General features: G+C 32.5%; 1 long non-coding RNA gene across 3 annotated transcripts in view; it reads left to right on the top strand.

The window, feature by feature from the left end:
• The window catches only part of LOC114486021 (uncharacterized), a 133,607-nt gene that overhangs the window by 84,683 nt on the left and 27,277 nt on the right, over positions 1 to 21,647 (top strand). For all 3 annotated transcript variants that reach the window (XR_008616990.1, XR_003679267.1, XR_008616988.1), the window contains one exon: positions 19,485 to 19,534. This is a non-coding gene — a long non-coding RNA (uncharacterized lncRNA). The remainder of the gene's footprint in view (positions 1 to 19,484; positions 19,535 to 21,647) is intronic.

Genomic DNA, 21,647 nt, shown 5'->3' with positions numbered 1-21,647 from the left:
TTTCATATTGAGCTGCATGAGCTGCTTGTATATTTTGGAGATTAATCCTTTGTCAGTTGCTTCATTTGCAAATATTTTCTCCCATGCTGAAGGTTGTCTTTTTATCTTGTCTATGGTTTCCTTTGATGTGCAAAAGCTTTTAAATTTCATTAGGTCCCATTTGTTTATTTTTCTTTTTATTTACATTTCTCTATGAGGTGGGTCAAAAAGGATCTTGCTGTGATTTATGTCATAGAGTGTTCTGCCTATGTTTTCCTCTAATAGCTTTATAGTGTTTGGCCTTACATTTAGGTCTTTAATCTATTTTGAGTTTATTTTTGTATATGGTGTTAGGGAGTGTTCTAATTCCATTCTTTTACATGTAGCTGTCCAGTTTTCCCAGCACCACTTATTGAAGAGGCTGTCTTTTCTCCATTGCATATTCTTACCTCCTTAATCAAAGATAATGTGACCATATGTGCGTGGGTTTATCTCTGGGCTTTCTATCCTCTTCCATTGATCTAAATTTCTGTTTTTGTGCCAGTACCATACTGTCTTGATTACTGTAGCTTTGTAATATAGTCTGAAGTCAGGGAGCCTGATTCCTCTGCCTCTGTTTTTCTTTCTGAAGAAGGAGATCTGATTTTAAAAATGGGCAGAGTACATGTTTAAACATTTTTCTAACGATATACAGATGGCCAACCGACACATGAAAAGATACCTAATGTAACTAATTATAAGGGACAATATGACATCACCTCACACCTATTATAGCGGCAATCGTCAAAAAGACAACAAATAATTTTTTGATGAGTTCTTGGAGAATTAGGAACCCTCATATCCTCTTGGTGGGAATATAAATTGGTGTAGACACTATGGAAATGGTATGGAGCTACCTCAAAAAATTAAAAATAGAACTATGAAAATTATCTAGCATTTCCATTCCTGGATATCTATCTCAAGAAAATGAAAACACTAACTTGAAGACATACGTGCACTCCTGTGTTCATCACAGCATTATTTACAATAGCCAAGATATGGAAGCAACCTAAGTGTTCATCAATAGATGAAAGGATAAAGAAGAAATGGTACACACACACACATGCATGCACGCATGCACGCACGCGCATGCAATGGAATATTAATCAACCATAAAACAGAATGAAATCTTGCCATTTGTGACAATGTGGATGGATCTAGAGTGTACTGTGCTAAGGAAAATAAATCAGGCAGAGAAAGACAAATACCATATTATTTCACTTGTATGTGGAATCTAAAAATACAAAACAAATGAACAATGACAAGCAAAAACAGAAACATACTCAGATACAGAGAACAAACTGGTTGTTGGCAGAGGAGACTGGCTGGGGGATTCACATAATATGGAAGGGGATTAAGAGTTACAAACTTCAAGAAATATAATAAATAAGGTGTGGTAATATAATGTACAGCATAGGGAACATAGTCAACAGTATTGTAATAACTTTGTATGGTGACAAATGGTTAGTAGACTTACACATCATTTCATAATATGTATAAATGTTGAACCACTATGTTTTATACCTGAAACTAATTCTGTATGTCAACTATACTTCAGTAAAAATAAAGTAACACGAGAACAAAAATCTTATTGAAAAAAAATTTCTAAATCTCAGCCACTTGCCTAATTCAAGTAAAGAAGGGAACTCATGTATTATGTAAGACTTTAAAATTCACATTTTCTTCCCTTTTCCATTTACATTTAGGATCTCGTTCAAGTACACCTTTTGCATTCCTGTCACTGTGGCCATTATTCATCCAAATGGATCTGTAGAGGGGACAACTTCCTAAATGTATAATTACAGTGGCCATACCTTAGGGACTGTGCTTGAACTGAAAATGAATTTCTAATAAATCAGAGGTGGAAGGTGAAGGGATTCTAAACCTTTTATAATGTGTGGTGACTCCTCCCTTCCTTTCTACCTCCTTTTCCTTCCTCCCTCCCTCCCTCCCTCCCTTTTTTTCTTCCTTCTTTCCTTCTTTCCATCCTTCTATAATTTCTTCCTCCTCTCCATCATCAGTCTGTTTCTCATATACCCTTTCTGCCTTCCTTTTCCACTTTTAAGGATCCCTGTTGAATTGGCCCACTCAAATAACCAAGGATAATTTCTCTGTTTTAAGGTCAGCTTAATTCCACTTTGCCATATAATAGTGCATTCACAGGTTCTAGACAACTTTGGCAGGGGCGGGGGCATTCTGCCTACCACAATGAACAGCACATTATATTTATTTTTCATATGCTACTTCTCCACCAATCCTTATGTGATATAGAGTTGAAAGAAGGCATTTTGTAAAACTAAGAAGGTGAAGTTTAATTCTTTATTTCATATTTTTATACAATTTTAAAGGTTACTTTCCATTTACAGTTATTACAAAATATCGGCTATTTTCCCCATTTTGTACAGTACATCCTTGAGCCTATCTTACACCCAATAGTTTGTACCTCCCACTCCCCCACTCCTATATTGCCTCTACCCTCTCCCCACTTGTAACCACTAGTTTGTTCTCTGTGAGCCTACTTCTTTTTTGTTATATTCAATAGTTTGTTGTACTTTTTAGATTCCATGTATAAGTGATATCATACAGTATTTGTCTTTCTCTGACTAATTTCACTTAACATAATGCCCTCCAAGCCCATCCATGTTGCTGCAAATGGCAAAATTTCATGTATATATATATATCACATCTTCTTAATCCATTCATCTGTTGATGCACACTTAAGTTGCTTTCATATCTTGGCAATTGTAGAGAATGTTGCTATGAACACTGGGATTCATGTATCTTTTTGAGTTAATGTTTTTGTTTTTTTGAATAAAAAGCTTCTAAATTTAATTTGGTCCCATTTGTTTATTTTTGCTTTTATGTCCTTTAAGAGATAGATCAAAAAAAATATTGCTGTGATTTATCATTTATTTTAAAACACTTATTTACAAATTAATTAAAATGTATTGACACAGATAGTATTTTCTTGGCTTATAAAATAAATTATTTGTGAGATATAATTCTTCCCTTGATGTGGCATTTACCCAGAAAAGTTAAATCACCACTAAAAATGCCAAGATGCCATGTCTGATAGAAGTCAACTATTGAATCTGAAGTCAGACTTTCCTGAATTGACTGGTTTTCTTTTGATGACAGGTACATTATATACATTGTTTGGCCAAGACATGTATCCAGTATATGTTTACTTAATAAATCACTTCTTTTTATTGGAGTTTTATATAAGAAATATATTTCTACAAAAATTATTATGATTCCTTCTTATAATAATGAATAGTATATTATTGTTCTCCTCGGATTTCTATTAAGATGTTTGAGAAAAAGGTACTATATTTCCTTCCCTTAGGCCCTTAATATATTTAGGTTGACTAGATTAACATCCAAATGATAGTCAGATTTTTACCTCATTATTTTTACTGTCTTCTCCAAGGGAGTTTTTTTTGTTGTCACATTTACCAAGTATAGGTCAAAATAGTTTAAATTAAAGATTAATTGACAGATATGAAACGTTTTAAGAATATTTTTTCAAATAGTACACAGAGACCATTCTGAATCAGGGCTATCTTAGCATCAGGAAGGTAAAATTATGCCTCTTACAGAGACTTCAGAAATGCAGTTGCCATATATGGGAGATAAGTAAATTCTAATTATCCCTGTCTATCAGCCAACTGTTTCTGTATACTTAAACTTATCAGATTATCTTGACAACTTCATTGTGTTTAAATGTCTTTTTAAAATCATAAATTGGTTTAAAGCTAATGGGTTAATACAAATTCTATTTTTACAAAATATGCCTACATATTAATATGAAATATTTTTTAATGCTAGAACTTATGGAAATAAGTGGAGAAATATGAGAGAAGTGGAGAAAGTTCTGAGTGAACCGAAAGTTAAATTACTTTCTAAGCTCTGCTTGGTAGGCCAAGCTTAATTATTAGGAAGCTACTAATTGTTATTCTGCAAACAACCCAGTATCTGCCTTCCTTTTCCATTTGTTACAAGCAGAAAATGAGCTAAACTTGCTGTGAAGCAAAAAGTTATGACTAATGTCTCATCTAATGATTTTGAATCTAAATTTAGCCCTTTCTTAGATTATGTTTCCTAAGACTGGATTATGTAAACAGGTGATGAGTATATAACTTTAAAATATTTGCAACATTTCTCTGTTCATTTGTTAAAAATGCCCGGAATTCATGATTTTTTTCCTGTTTCTCAAAGTGAAGAGTGTTTTTTTCCCGTTATAAAAGTAATATTAACACCGAAAAGTAATTCAAATTCTAAAAGGAATTAAAAGGAAGATTTTTTAAAATCACTAAAAATTCTATCATCTAAATACTTTCAGATATTTTCTTTAATGTACATAGAAATTATTAAATGACCATATTTTACATGAGGCTTGTAACCTATTAATTTATGAAACAAATTGTAGGTGCATTTCAATTGCGATAACTATATATCTACATTTTGATCTATTGTTCTATGTCAGGTCTTCCATTTTGTGGCTATGATATTGCCATTTTAACCAGCCCGCAACTGATGGACATTTAAATAGTTGCCAATATTTTTAATGATCTAGGATCCTGAGAGATGCACACTACTACAATCATCCAACTATGCAGTTAGCATCAGTACCTAAAAATATAATTAATTGATCAAAAGATATGCCATTCTAAAATTTGGGTATGCATTTGGACTTCTAATGGTTTATCTATTTCATTACTCCTAGACCACCTAGGTTTGAATGTTGGTTTTACAACTTGCTAACTCTGTGATGATGGATAGTTTCTTTAATCTTTCTGTCTGAATTTCCTCATCTGTAAAATGGGAATAATAACAGTATTTACCTCTTAGATTTGTGGTAAGAGTTAATTATACTGGTCAGTTCTTAGAACAATACCTGACACATAGTAAATAAATGGATTATGTTAGCTATTATTATTATTAGTCTTTAATTTGAATAAAGAAAACATGAAAACCCTATGTTTTGAGTACTGCTCTAAATCTCATCAGTTTTACTTCAAACTATACTTTTTCTAATAACTTTCTAGTTAATTTATAATTTTAATTTGTTTTCCTCATTTATACACAGATTATTTAGGAGAGTATTTTTTAGAAGTTGAAATTTAGGGGTCATACTTTAATAATTCATTTTAATTTTATATATTATGTTCAAAGAATATAACCTATGAATTCTCTACTTAAAACAAAATTAATAAGTTTTTTTGTGGTCAAGTAGGTGATTTAATGTTTGTAATTGTTTCATGGATCTAAGGATTTATTCCATTAATATAATTATTAAATTTGTGAAAATATTTGTTTATTGATAGTGACGGGAATATTCAAATCCATTATAGCTGCTCTATTTTAATAAATAAGATTTGTCAAAATTGAGAAAGAGATGTGTTGAATTCTCCCAATTACAATTATTTTTCAGAAATAAACTTTCTACAAATTTGTTTTATCCATTTATCTGTCAATGGATATTTAGGTTATTTCCAATATCTTTGATATTGTGAATAATACTACAATGAATGTGATATAAGCCTACAGTGGAATAGTATTCAGGCTTCAAAAAAAGAGGAAATCTTCTTATATGTGACAACATGGAAAAATCTGAAGGACATTACACTAAGTGAAATAGTCACAGAAGGATAATCACTCATGATTCCACTTATATGTGGTTTCCAAAATAATCAAATTTGTAGAAACAGAAAATAGAATGGTGATTGCCAGGGACTAGTAAAATGGGGAAATGGGGAGCTGCTGTTCAATGGAGCTAAAGCTTCAGTTATGCAAGATGAATAAGTTCTAGAGATCTGTATGACATTGTGTCTATAGTTAACAATGCTGTATTGTGTGTTTGAAAATTTAAGACAGTAGGTCTCATGTTAAGTGTTCTTACCACAATAAAAAAAATCTATTCAATGTTCATGTCTAAAAAACTTAGAATATTTTAAGTAAGCATTAATATTATTAAAAAAGAAAGTTTATGTACATATTTGTTATCTTGTTCAATATTTGAAGTTTTAAGTCTGTTCTTTGAAAATTTAAACTTTTAATCTTATATATAGTGTTTTTTTTGCCTTGTTGAATGCTTTTGTAATAGATTCCAGTGTGCTGGAAATATTGTCAGGTCTTTATTTCTATTGTTTATTATTGTCTAGGAATTTTTTTGCCCATCTCTTATTTCTAACTTGTTTTTATCACTTTATTTTATTTTAATTTTTTTGTGTAAACAACATATGTGTAGATTTTGGTTTCACCCATTCTAACAAGAAATTTAGCATGTTTACATTTAGTGTTATAAATGATATAATTGTTTTTATTACTTGCATTTTATTTTATTTTGGCTGTTTATTTTACTTTGTGGTTGTTCTCTTTTTCCTTTTTATTACTTTTCTGACTTTATTATACTTGTGTTATTTCCCTTTCTGCCTTGCTAATTATGTGCTACTATGCTTTTCAATATGGTTATGCTTATCTTCCCATTCCTAACAATCATAATTTAATATGTCTTTTTTTCTTTATCATATTAAACGGCAATCCAAGATAAAAATTTTAGAAAACATTAACTTTCCCACTTCTGTTTTTTGCTTCCTGTACTATTCAGGGTAAGCTACGTTAGGCTATATGGGGGAATCTCAGAATTTCAGTTACTTCACACATTATAGTTTATTGTCAGTTATGCAAAGTCTGTAGGAGCTTTAGCAGCTCTTAAGGGAAGCTCCCTCTGAATGGAGATTCAGTGATTTAAGGTGTTTTCATTTTTGCCTCGACCATCTCACCTTGTGGCCCCCTCAATGGCTGTGGCAGAGAAAGAAAAAGCTGAAGCTTCAAAGAATGTGTTTACATACTTCACTTCCACTCATATTTCATCATTCCGAATTAGTCACATGGCCCCACTATAAATGCAAGACATTCTGGAAAATATTGTTTTCACCTGTGCTTAAAGGAAATGATGTCAATACATAGTACTGTCTCTGCCTACCTTCCCACCCTTATGAATTGTTTCTTGAAATTAAAACTTTTAGTTTAGGCTAGTATTGTTTTTCACATATCTCATATGTACATAACATTTTTGTAAGCAATTAGAAATCAGAAGGAAAAGTTATTTTTCTTAAGGAAGAAAATTTAGGTTTATTTTTTGGAAATAAGGAAACATTAAGAAAAACAGACCATTACTGGGGAAGATACCACATTGGTTTACAATCTTTCACACATAAAAGTAGGTAGGTCAAGAACATAGAGCTCAACCAAATAGAATGGGAAGTCCAAGTGCAAGTCGCATTACCAGTGGCCTGGGTTGCAGGTTCTTCCTCATGTAAATAATGGTTTGTTAAGAGAAGCAAAAAACCACAAGGGACTGTTGGTGTGGTAAATTGGTTGTCTGACTAGCTCCATGTTAGGATAATTCCTATGAGAAATCTGAGAGGGCTTCAGACAAATGATGAAATTATAAGGAAGTGCTTTGAGTTTTAAATAAGAGGAATTTATTTTTAAGCCTGAGAGCTTGAGAACTTCTTGGTTATCGAATAATTATCGCATCTCATATAGTATGGTTCAAGTCACTGTAAATGAACAACTGGACTTGTTGCATAAGGGGAGACCCTGGGACTGGGAATAGTAAATTTTGTGATATGACTTGCTTTATTAGCCACGTGTCTGCTTGCTACTTTGAAATATTCTGCTCCTTACTGTCAACAAGGTGACTGAACTCATCCCAAGGTGATAGGATAATTAAAAGATAGAGTAGGGCTTCCCTGGTGGCGCAGTGGTTGAGAGTCCGCCTGCCGATGCAGGAGACACGGGTTCGTGCCCCGGTCCGGGAAGATCCCACATGCCGCGGAGTGGCTGGGCCCGTGAGCCATGGCCACTGAGCCTGTGCGTCCGGAGCCTGTGCTCCGCAATGGGAGAGGCCACAACAGTGAGAGGCCCGTGTACCGCAAAAAAAAAAAAAAAAAAAAAAAGATAGAGTAAAAAAAAAAAAATTTTTAAATACTAGTGCCATTCATTCATACGTGTCTGTGCACCCCCTCACCCCGCCCCCCCCACACACTCATGCAGTCTCATACACATATATACACAGGTATAGATGATTTTGTTTATTTTTATCTCTTGCATTTTGAGATCTATGTTCTTATTCAATTTTTACTTAGTTAAAAGAATGCATCAAGTATGCTGACAGTCTCTCTACAATTTGCATAGTACTATCTTTCTTTCTTTTTGATAGGGGAATGGTGTCTTGGCTATAGAATTCTTGAAAGGCAAATCATTTGCTCTCAGTAGACTGCAGACATTATTTGATCATCATCTTGTTTTCTGTATCTGATATGAAAAATCTGATCATCATTCCCTGATAAGAATCTTGTTCCTTCTGTAGGGAAGTTTGTAAGATTCTCTCCTTATATTTGTTATTCATGAATTTCAAAAACATGTGTCTAGGTCTCATTTTTTAAATTAATCTTACTTGAATCTCAATGAGTCCTTTCAATCTGAAGAAGCCAGCCTTTTTTCTTATAAAGATAAATAATATCTTATTATTTGCTTATTTGTTACTATTTCTGTACCTTACTCATTCTGGAATGTCCACATTCAGATGTTATATCTTCTAAAGCTATTCTTTAGGTTTCTCATCTTTACCTTTATTAGTTCTATTTTTTTTCTTTAGTTTGCTGCATGTTTTGGCATTGTACATGACATTCTAATCCATTAATTCTCAATATTGATCATCCTATATTTTTAGTTTGTTGATTGAATTTTAAATTATAGAGATATTAAAAATATATTAACAACACTATTTTTTTTTAATGTTGAGATATTTTTTTACGGTTTTTTAGTTGAAAATCTCACCTGCATCCTTAATCAGCTTTATTTACTTTTTCTAGGGATTTATCTTGTCCTTTCTTCCTCTAGTTCTTTAATGTTTGAAGTTGTTATTTCTCTTTACTTGTTTATGGTTTTGTGTGTCCTCACCTGGCAAACTAGGCCATTAGTGTTTGGTGGCCAGCACAGCAATTTCTATTTCTGTGGACCGGTTGTGACCCATGTAGACTGAACTCAGATCACCAGTGATCCTCCTCCAGGTGTTCACAAGTGATCAAGGACTTCCCTTTCCAGAATCATTTGCAAGCATGACTGGGAAACAAGCCAGGGTAGGCCTCCTCAATACTATTGACAGTGTTCTGTTGTCTCCAGGAGCTCTTTCAATGAATTCATGCCCAGGGACACTATCTGTGGTTATGCAGGAATCACATTGCACAAAAATGACTACTGAGGAGATGAGTAGGGCCAGAAAACCAGCTCATGCCCCTCTTGGCTAAGCCATGTACCCAAGAAGGAAGGAGTGTAGCCAGCTTTTTTTCTAATTTTCAGGAAGATCCTACATGAAATAACATTGGTTCTGCTTAAAGCTTTGTCAATGGTCTGAAAGCTAGATAAGCTCTCTTTTAGGCTTCAGGACCCTCAGATCTCACCAGGATAAAAGAAGAATGACATATCATTGTCTTTGTCTCCCTGAGGTTGTATGGACCTGTTTAGTTACTCTCCCAGGTTTCTGCTAGTATGTTTATCCAAGTGATAGTCTTACTCCAGAAAGGAGAATAGGCAGCTAGGAGGATGAAGAATTCAGAAACACAATTATTTTCTTACATTTATTCTAGAGGGTTTGGTGTGTCTATGAGTGTATTTGAATGTGTGTGTGTATTGCCATATGTAATTTTTTAATTTAAAATGTACCAATAGCTTCCTTTATGATTTCTGAGTTTGATAACAAATGGGATTTTATTATACCAACTGATTCTTAACGAGTGTTCATACACACATAGAGACCTACCTGATTGGTTTTAATGATTGGATAGTATTTCAATATATTATAAATATGATTTAACTGATCCCCTATTGTTTTATATTTTGCTTGTTTCCAACATTTTATTTTTTCAATACTGTTTTAATGAGGCTTTTGTAAATATACCTTTTCACAAACAGTATGAAAAAGTATTTATTGAATATCTACCCGGGAATGTGTACTTACTGTTCAAGGGTACAAGGATCAGAGAGTGAAGTGTTTCTTTATTTAAATTCCTAAAAAGATATTTTTGGATCAAACTCCAGATTACTTAAAAATTTCCAAAATATTACCAAATCCTTCATAAGTTAGTATCTACTTACATAGTTATTATAATATAAAATATTGCTTGTTTCTCCATACCTTTGCTCATAGTGGATAGTATCCCTCTTTTTCATGTTGCCAATTTGAAAGGTGAAAACTGATAACACATTATCTCTTTAATTTGATTTTTTAAAATTTGAGTGTGATTACAAATCTTCTTATGCTTCTTATGCTTAATCCTTATAAATACATGTTCTCAAGTGAATTGCTTCTTTTGTACTGAGGTATTTATCTCTTACTTATGGATTTACGGAAGTTCTTTATACGTTAAAAATAGTAACTATCTGTCATGTAAATTAAATATCATTTTTGCCGGTATATAACTCAGAACTCAGTGGCAGAAAAGTGTCAACACTAACGGGATAAATGAGAAAGAGATTTCTGTGGCTTACAAAGACCTTACCTTTGTCAGGGCTTAGGAACATCACTGAAGCATGAGCTGTATGAACGACCCCGAGAGGCATACTACCAAGCTGGACTGCCATGGGTGCTGCTGCTTCTGGATAACCTGATTTGCTGAATTGGAAAGCAGCCACTCCATACCTCAGTCCAGAACCATGCTCTCTCTGGTACCCCAGGCCCTCTCACCCTGCATTTAACTGAGAGCTGAATTCAGTCCTTATCTAAGTTCAATTGCATAGTACAAACCAAACCCACCCAGAGGCCTAGTTTCAAGGAAACAACCAGGCATATAACAGGCCCTGTGTACAGCAAGACACATGAGAAATTGGTTGTAATGAACACCATGAGTGTCATTTGCTTAATTTCATTTTTAATGTCATTAGCCACACAGGAATTTTAAATATTTAAATCCCCGATGTTTTCTTAGTGGAAAAAAATTGTGTACCTTTCTCAGAAAGCGATCAAACATTTTAAGACATATATTTTCTTTCAATATTATTTTTTAAGTATTTTGAAGTATTTTAATTTTTAAATTAATTTTTATTGGAGTATAGTTGCTTTACACTGCTTTGTCAGTTTCTGCTGTACAGCAAAGTGAATCAGCTATACGTATACATATATCTCCTCTTTTTGGGATTTCCTTCCCATTTAGGTCACCACAGAGCACTTAGAGTTGCCTGTGCTATACGTAGGTTCTCATTCGTTATCTATTTTATACATGGTAGTGTATATATGTCAAGAAAATTGTTTGAATTTTGCTAGGATTGCAAAAATGTTGTAAAGAATATAATGAATTCTTATGTACTATCCGATTGCTCCATCAATTTACTAATATTCCCTATGAACTATATTAAAAAATGAATCAGCTTTATTGAGGTATAAGTCACATAATATAAAATTCACTTGTTTTCAGTTTTCAGTACACAATGTAATATTTTTAGTAAATTCCAGAATTGTTCAACCATCACAACAATCCAATTTTAGAATATTTGCAGTCTTTCCTTGTGTCCAATTTGACATATTTTCTTTTAGCTCTTATTTCATAGTCATATCTAAGAACCATTGCCTAAGAAACTATATAAGAAACACAGGGTCACGAATATTTACTTCTATGTTTTCTGCTAAGAGTTTTTTAAAATTTTGCTCTTATGTTTAAATCTATGATCCATCTTGAATTAATTTTTTGTATGGTGTGAGGTAAAGGTCTAAATTCATCTTTTTGCATATGAATTTCTGATTTCTCAATTATATTTTATTGAATTCTATTATTATTCTTTGTCAGTACTTCTCTTTCTTCATTATTACCACTCTGTAGTAAGTTTTGAAATTTGGAAGTGTATGTTCTCTGGCTTTATTCTTCTATTTAAGAATATATTGGTATTTTTGGCTACTTTTCATTTTCATACAAATTTTAGGATCAACTTTTCAATTTCTTCAAAGAATTTCTACCAAAAAAGCCAGCTGGGATTTTGATAGAGTTTGTGTTGAATCTGTGGATCAATTTGGGAAGTATTACCATTTTAACAATATTAAGTATCTCTATTTATGAAAATGGGATATCTTTCTATTAATTAAGGTCTTCTTTAATTTTTTAAGGTAACGTTCAGTAGTTTTAATAGTGTAAATTTTGACTTCTTTGTTAAATTTGTTCCAAAATATTTTATTGGTAATATGTAGAAATCAAACTAATGTATGTTGATCTTATATTCTGTGACTTGGCTGAACTTTTTTATACATTGTAGTATATTTCTTTGTGTATTTCTTTGACTAGGTTCATACAGGATCATGTCATGTATAAATAGGACAGTTTTACTTCTTCCTTTCTAGTCTGGATGCCTTTTATTTCTGTTTCTTCCATGATTGCACTGAAATTTCAATGCAGTGCTGAATAGAAGTTGTGAGACAGATATACTTGTATTCTTCTCAGTTATGGGGAAAGCATTTAGCACTCAATATTATGTAGAATGCTAATTTTGAGTTTTTGTAGATATCCTTTATAAGTTTGAGGAAGTTCCATTCTATTTCTAGGTTCTTGTGTTTTTTTTAACAAATCATACATAGATGGTGGATATTATAATTTTTTTTCTGTATCTGTTGAAATGATCATATAGTTCTTACCTCTTAATCTATTAATATGATGCGTTACATTAATTTTCAGCTATTACTCTTACCTTGCATTCCCATGAGAACACCACTTGGTCATGGTATATAATCCCTTTTATGTTTGCTGGATTTGGTTTGTTTATACTTTTGCATCTATATTTATGAAGCATATTGTTTTATAGTTTTCTTGTGATGTCTTTGTCTGGTTTGGTATCAGGGTAATACTGATCTCTTAAAATAAGTTGAGACATGTTCACTTCTCCTCAGTTTTCTGAAAATTTTTGGGAAAAGTTTGTATTATTTCTTCTTTACTATTTTAGTAGAATTCACCTACAAAGCAATCTAAGCCTGTTTTTTTTTCTATAAGAAGATTTTTTAATTACTGATTTTTGATTATTAATTTCATTTCTTTATGTGTTGGTCTATTCCAGTTTTTCTCCTTTAATCCAATCAACTGGTGTGTTATATATTATATAAATTATCCAACTATGGTAATGGTTGCATGATATTTAGAAGTGTCATATCACCTAGTTAAACTGACCTTTCTTTCAGTGTTAAATGCCCCCTTTTAGCTTTCAAAATATTTTGTCTTACCATGTATTTTGCCACATAGCTTTTTTCTTTGTGCTTTTATGGTACATATTTCCACTTTCTTTTGCATTTAACTTTTTGTCTTATAATTAAAATTTGTCTCATTTAAACAGCAGATAGTTTTGTTTTGGGTGCTGTTATACATTCTGACTATCTCAATATTTTACCTAGAGTATGTAGTTTAGTAAATTCCATGTAAGTACTGATTTAATTTTATTTCTTTTCTCTTTTGGATTAACCAAGTTTTCGGTACTTTATTATTTATTTATTTGTTGTACAGTATTTTACCTGTTATCCTAACCTACAGAGTATAAAGTGCATCTTTGGCTTATTACAATCTATTGTAAATTAGTACTGTTACTGCTTTTCCAACAATGTAAGGCCATATAAAGTTTAAATTCATTTACTTCCTGTGTGTTTGCTATTTTAAATATATTTTACTTATGTATTTATGTTATACATTCCCAAAGAAATAGCTACCATGTATGCTTTAAACATTCAATATTCTTTTTATATTTATCTTTTCTATGCTTTTCACTCCTTCGGCAGTTTCATGCTTCCATCCTGGATTTGTTCCCTGCAGTCTGTAGAATTTCCTCTAGATTACCTTGTAATACAGTTCATTGGAGAGAAATTCTCTTTGCTTTTTTTCTTTTTTTTTTTTTTTTGGTCTAAATTTATATTTATTTCATCTTTATTTAAGGGTACTTTTCTGGTTACAGAATTCTACTTGGAAGTTGTTTTTTCAGTCATCACTTTAAAGATATTGTTTCATTATTTTCTGGCTTTTATAGTCTGTGTGGAAAAGTTACCCACACTCATTGATATTTGAGGGAAACATGTCATATTTCCTCTGACTACCATTAAGACTTTTTCCTCTTTTTCTTTGAGATTTTTGCATTTTGACAATAAAGTGCCTCGACGTGATTTTCTTTGTATAGAGTTTGTTGAGGTTCTCTAGAAAATTCTCAGCGTTTATATATTCTGATACTGCTTTTTTTGTATTCTCTCTTTCTTCTGCCATTTCTATTACATATATTTAGCCCTTGCCTATGTTCCTCATATCTATTCTGCTATTACCTTATTTTCCTATGTTTTCCTCTTGGTCCTTCAGGTTAAGTATTTTCCTTCACTCTGACTTTAGATTCACTAATTTTTCCACTGAAATGTTCAGTCTGCTCTTATATCTGTCTGGTGAATTGTTTCTTCCAGTTTTATGTAGATATAATTGGCACACAGCACTGTATAAGTTTAAGCTGTACAGCATAATGATTTGACTTACATACATCATGAAATGATTACCACAATAAGGTTAGGGGAAATCCATCATCTCATATAGATACAAAATAAAAGAAAACGCAAAAATAGTTTTTCCTTTTGAGGAAAAAGTCTCAGGACTTGCTCTCTTAACATTCATATATAATACAGCAGTGTTAATTATATTAATCATGTTTTACATTACATCCTTAGTACTTATTTATCTTATAACTGTAAATTTGTGAAACCGAAGGTAGTTATCAGTTAGCCATAAATAAATTATAAACTGTAGGGCTTCCCTGGTGGCACAGTGGTTAAGAATCCGTCTGCCAATGCAAGGAACACGGGTCCGAGCCCTGGTGCAGTTGCCACGGAGCAACTAAGCCCATGCACCACAAATACTGAGCCTGCACTCTAGAGCCCACGAGCCACAACTACTAAAGCCCGCGTGCCACAAGTACTGAAGCCCGCGCCTAGAGCCTGTGCTCCGCAACAAGAGTAGCCACCGCAATGAGAAGCCCACGCACTGCAACGAAGAGTAGCCCCCACTCGCTGCAACTAGAGAAAGCCCACGTGCAGCAACGAAGACCCAACTCAGCTGAAAATAAATAAATAAATGAATAAATGAATAAATAAAAGGAAAAAAATTATAAACTGTAACCTGCCTTCACAGACCAAGCTCCTTTTAATTGTTTTTATAAAAACTTCCATGTCCTCCAAGCATGATGTAGCCTAAACAATAAAATGTTTGCCTGAGTTGTTTTTCAGAAACTGGGGATCAGCAGTGCCCAGTCCAAGCTCGATCCAGTTAAGACTGGTTAGGATCACTTACCCTGCAACTGGACATGTGTGTGTATCCACTCAGTGGCTCTTTGACCAAAAGGTCAGAGGACCAAAAACTCCACTCTCAGAATATGCTACCGCGGCCATATTCTGAAAATGCATCCCATGAAGAAGACTGTAGCTTACTTGTGCCTGCACAGAATCACACTTATCTCACTGTTTTCTTATCTCCAGTTACTTTTCCCCATGTTTCTATGCCTCAGCTTTATCTCATAAGTATACTGAGCCCCTTGCCTTTGGAGAGACAGATTTGAGATTTGTTCTCCTGCCTTGTAGTTTGGCTGCCCTGTGAATAAACCTTTTATCTGCTGCAAACCTTGGTGTCTCAGTGTTTGGCTTCATGCTCATTGGGCAAACAAACTTGGTTCGGTAACATTTATACCTTTTGACCACCTTCATCCAGTTCTCCTTCCCCTCCATCCCCGCCTCTGGTAACCACAAGTCGGATCTATTTTTCTATGAGTTTTTTTGTTTTTTGAAGTATAATTGACCTCCAACAGAATATTAGTTCCTGGTGCACAACATAGTGATTTGATATTTCTATACATTACAAAATGATCACCACAAAAAGTCTAGTTACCGTCTATCAGCATACAAAGATAATATGTTATTATTGACTATCTTCCCCATGCTGTAGTTTCATCCTTGTGACTCATTTACTTTGTAACTGGAAGTTTGTACCTCTTAATTTCCCTTTCCTATTTCACTATTAATTCTTAATTTTAGATATATTACTTTAGACCTGGAATATATATATTTGATTATTTTATTAAAAATTTCAATTTTCTATTGAAATTTTTCACCTCTTCATCTATTTTGTTATTTCTTTTAAGTTCTCATAGTCATCATAATTATTAAGCCCATATTTGATACAGTAAATAAGTTAATTGCTGTGAGTTGTATTCCTTTATCTTTTTTTTCTTTGTTTTTTTATTTAATAGATACAGTTTTTAGCATGCTTAAATTTTTGTGTAGGTGTTAAATATTCCGGATACTGTTATATTTCCTCCAAATGAGATTAACTTTTCTATTAGCAGCAGATAGAATACTAGTGGATTATCTATTGAGGACTCGTCTTAGAATTTTTTAGAGTGCGTCTTGAGTTTTGCTGTCTTGGTAGGCATACTTAGTGCTTTTAGGGCATGGCCCTTACTTCTTGGATGTATGCTCCTTTTGGGTTCTTGACTAAAATCCAGGATGTTTTCTTCTACCTTGTTGTGACTTGAATCCAACTCCCCCTTTCGTGGGTCAAGAGGCTTCTCTCATCTCCACTCAGCTCCCACCTACAAAGATTTGGATTTCTTAGAACCTGTTCATGTGAATGTCCAGCTTAAGAGTTGAACAATGACATAATTGGAACCTATATTCATATTATTGGGCTTCTTTGTGTTTTTGTTCCCTTTCCATGACCTTTAGGACCTTACAAGTTTGGTTACCCCAGACTTGAATTTCTAGAATCTCCAGTTCTGTAGGACTGTTTCTCTCTACTTGGTGCAAATATGCTGCACTGCAAGATATAGAAAAAGGCTTTATTGAACGTGCTGAGATGACTGTGGAACTCACTATATGTGCTTCCCTTTTTTTATAGATTCTAACCCTTCAGATTCTTATCTGTGTTGGATGCTCCCAATGACTTTCATAGAGATGTATTTTGAAATATGTATTTTACCTTACCTATTTTCTATAGTTTAAATGGGAACCTTGGTGCTATCTACTCTGTTATGGCTGGAATTGGAATTCTACTATCTAAAAGTATTTTTATATTTTTATTTCATATATATCTCTGGTCGTATCTCATCTCCCATTCCTAATGGTAGACATTATGGATATTACATAGTTTATTTTTCCCCCTAAAAACCTTCATTATAATTTTGTCTGTATTACTTATTATTGTCACAGAACCCACACTGAGTGCCATTTATATATGCTACTCTTTTTTACTTTTTATTTAATCAGTTTATGGATTTATATTTATTAGTGTCCTAAGTTAAATTTTACATGGTTATGATTTGTTGTCCTTTTTCTTGTTTATTTTTCTGAATATCCATATTTTATTTTGAAAAAAATTGTATATGTTTATTTTTATAAAATTTTATTTGCATTTCATAGGTTTAATGTTACACACACTCATTGTGACATTTAAAATTTTTTCCATAATTTCATTTTTGTATCTTTGTCCAAATAATAACTTAACTTTTAATGGTTATGTATGATCATATCATTTTAATTTATTTTTGGTTATTAATTTCTATATATTTTCCACTATGGTCAAAGAATAGGGCATAAACCATTAGTACAGTTTTTAAAAATTATTCAGGTTTTCAGCCCTTGATCAATCCTAGATAGTGTACAATGGGTAATGAATTGTGGTCCAAATCTTCTATAATGTCATCCATTTTAATTTGTCTCAATCTGCCAAATTCTACGGGAGATGCATTGATTATTATAAACAATTTGCATATTTAGTAATTTTTCATAATCAACATTTCTTTGTCTATGAACTCATATATTTGTAGTGAATTTTAACATTTTTGAATTAAGAACATTCAATCTGAGACTACAGTTTTCCCCAAATCATGTGCGTGAGATCTCCTTAAGTGTTCTTCCTAGCTACCACAAGAATTTTTCTTGGATTACTTGGTCCAAATTGTATTCTATTTAGTAAATGTGGGACTGTTTTCTAATTAAAGTAAAGATAAATTATTATTTAGTTTTGGCTCTTTTTATTTTGCAATTTGAAGACTTTCAGAGAGATGAAATGTAAAACTATAGATATTTTGGAACAATCACTTCTGAAGTTTTGGTTGTGTTCTTTTGACATCCTCCATTGTTCCTGTTACATGATAAGGGGTCAATATATATTTACATTGACTAACCTGACTAACATTGTTATCTTGTGATATTATTTTCTAAAATGTCTTCAAATGTTTTAGAGATTGAATTATTTTACTGGAGTGGTTTTGAAAAGTTATAAGAATAGGACAAGAAATCAAATAACAATAATTACTACTTTTTGTTATATACCTAATATGTACTAGGCACTGTACTAAACATTTGACTTAATAGCTCTCATTTAAATCTTATAATGTCCTATGAAGTTGTTGCTATTATATTCATTTCTTTTTATCAACACAAAAACTTAAAATCAGGGAGGCCAAATATCTTACCTAATTTCCACAACATTCAAGTCTTGAATTTAAATTCAGGTTTGTCTGTTTCCAGAGCCCACCCTCTTGTCATTGTGTTATTCAGATGGTTAGAGAGAATTAGTGTTTTTAGCCATGCAGGAATCATCATGTATATTTTGGGTTTTGTTTCTAATATGTCTTTTTTTAAATTTATTTTTTTTTGGCTGCACCGCGCAGCATGTGGGATCATAGTTCCCCAACTAGGAATAGAACCCACAGCCCCGCAGTGGAAGTGTGGAGTCTTAACCACTGGGATGCCAGGGAATTGTCCATCATGCATATTTTGAAAATAAATTTACAAAATAGTTGTGAACTAGAGAATAATGTATTATGAGATTTCATGGTTTAGAGAATCAATAGTGGCTGAAAATATTCCTACTTGACATGATTCATTCATTTATTCATTCAACAAATAAACATATCTTGTGTCTCTTGTTCTGAAAAGCAATAGTCTAAATGTTGAAAAGAATGGAAGAAAAGAATTATCCTCAGAATTTGCTTTCAGAGGCTTATAGTTTAAGAGAACTACTATATAGCCTAGTACATCTATACAACTATAATATAGTTTACAGGAGAGGTGAACAATATTTCTTTGATATCACCCAATACCTTTTCTAATAAGTAGTTTAAGTTTTATTCAAATTTTGCTAGAAAGCAGTTTTCAAGATTAGCTGATAATCCCTGACTACAAATTTAGCAGTATCCCATTATGATTTGCATTTTTACTACCATATTGTATCTTCTCATTTCTCATATACATGCCAGCATTAAAATCTTGGAAAACATTTATTTATCTTTCAAAAATATTTATAATATGCAGTTTTGATAATTAAATTCTGCTTTTTAATTAATGGGTTATTATTGGATCTTATCATTTCCTATATTCAAAGCAGACAAATATATATATTTTTCAGTTCGCTGATCTTGATTTATTTGCAAAACCTGGAGGATTCATATTGCTGAGGTATGCCATCTGTGTAATGAGAAAATGGTCTTGTGGACAAATCATAACAACTATTAATGATGAAGATTCTATTCTATTTCTTTTTCTGGCTTGTAATGGCACCTTCTCTCTTTATATCACGATATTCTTCTTTAAGTAACAATATTAACCATGCTGTCTTCACTTACTTCAAAGAAATTTTAGAAAGCTTCCTGTGCTCTAACTCTTGAAGTAACAAAAATCACTGATGAGGTCAAGCTGCAAAACATAAATATTAAATACAAATTAATATGCCTCCAAGTTTATCATGCCCTAAATATGAAGATTGGATGCTAAGAATCTTATATTTTTCATAGCCAAATTCAGCACCAGGAGAAAGGCATATGATAAAACAACATATGAGAGATGAATGCCAATTACCACTCAAAGGACGAAACACAAATTTTCAGAAAGAATATAATATACAATCAGGAAACTAGAACAAAATTGTGTTTTCTTTGTAGAGAAACAATTTAAATCTTGCCACATTTACACATGTTGATGGCAAAACATGTAGCTGAATGACTGTCAGTACAGATGGATATGTCTATAAATGGATAAATTTTGGAAGGATTTTAATGATCCACTCCACATTCCTTTTAATGAGCTACATCAACTTGTTTACCTCAACATTATAATGAATTCAGAGAATCTTGAACTTGAATCCTTATTTTGGTCTTTTGTGCTTATGTGTAAAATTACATAATTTATATATCTATGGAAAAAGAATATATTTTACTACCATTTTTGTGTGAGTATATTGAAATAAGTAAAAACATGGTAAATATCATACAAATAAATTGCTAACTTTATATCCATAGTGCTTCTCATGACACTTTAGGTTATTACAATATCAAGACCACTACAGTTTAAAGGGTAAGCTTACATGTACGAAACTTGCCTTGGGCATTCTTAATGCATATCAGGTATTTATACATTTTGAGATTTAAAATTCACAATTTTATGTGAGTAATCATTAAAATATTCAGATAATGTTACTGATTAACTATATAAACTATAAAAAGATTTGGGGCATAAAAATCTAGAATGCCTTGGTCAATTCATGTAAAAATTCCAAGTGTTTTACATTTTAACAGTTTGGATTTCTGATCCACAATGATGCCTGAATTACTAGATAGTTTTATTTTCTAATTTATTGCTTTTGTCAATGTACTCAGGCACAACTGTAAACGGCAGTATAAACATAGTCTATTAGTGAAAACAGCAAAATTGGATGAAAAGAAGTTTTAGGATTACAAAACTCATATATTTTCTGTGTCTCAGGTGCATGGCTTTGGGTGGTTTTTAATGTCTAATAGGGTTATGCAGCTTTATTGTGTATTTTATTTTTGCAGCAGTATGTGAATGGGTGACGGTTTCACCAATGCCAAATCATTTATTATAGATAACAATTATTACTAGTGGTAGTGGTTGAAAATTCAAAATTGAAGTCTAAGTAATGAGTTTAAAATAATTTCCTGTCAGAGAGTAAGTAAAAAGTAAGCTTACCTCCAGAACCTGCCGTCATGGAAGTATCCCTGTTTGACCTACATCTGTATCAAAGGTATTATCAAATATGTCTTCAGGGAGCATGAAACAAATGACTTTTATCCTTATCCAAGATAGAGGAAAGGAGTAGGTTATTTTCAACCTTCTCTTAGCTTCAGACTCTTTTACAGTGACCTGAAACTGTAAATATATCTCCAATTACGTTTTCATCATAGAGAGATAAGAAAGCAAAATGACGAGTCAAAGGATTCAAAGTTCTTAGTTGAGGTCTCTGGAAAGGAGATGATGACAGTAGTGGAAACGTATTCTCTGCCACCCTAATCCAACAGTCACCAATAATAGTAGAAAATGTGATAATCCAAATCCAAACGCCTTTTAGAACAGACCCCAAACCTCAAATTATAGCCAGCACCTGATCAACCTTAAATATACAGCTCTGACTTATTTACATTTTCCTTTGGTGAAGAGGCAGACAATATTTTTTTCTTCTTTTCTCATTCATCATGTGTGCCTTCATTGCCCAAACCATCAGTTTTAACAGTGGTCTCATATGGCATGCTTTCTGCAAGTCAACAATCCATGAACT

This window comes from Physeter macrocephalus, chromosome 4 (genome assembly GCF_002837175.3).
Source record: "Physeter macrocephalus isolate SW-GA chromosome 4, ASM283717v5, whole genome shotgun sequence".
Classification (NCBI taxonomy): Eukaryota; Metazoa; Chordata; class Mammalia; order Artiodactyla; family Physeteridae; genus Physeter; species Physeter macrocephalus.
The sequence above is the reverse complement of the archived record's forward strand: the minus strand, read 5'-3'. Positions and strand labels throughout refer to the sequence as shown.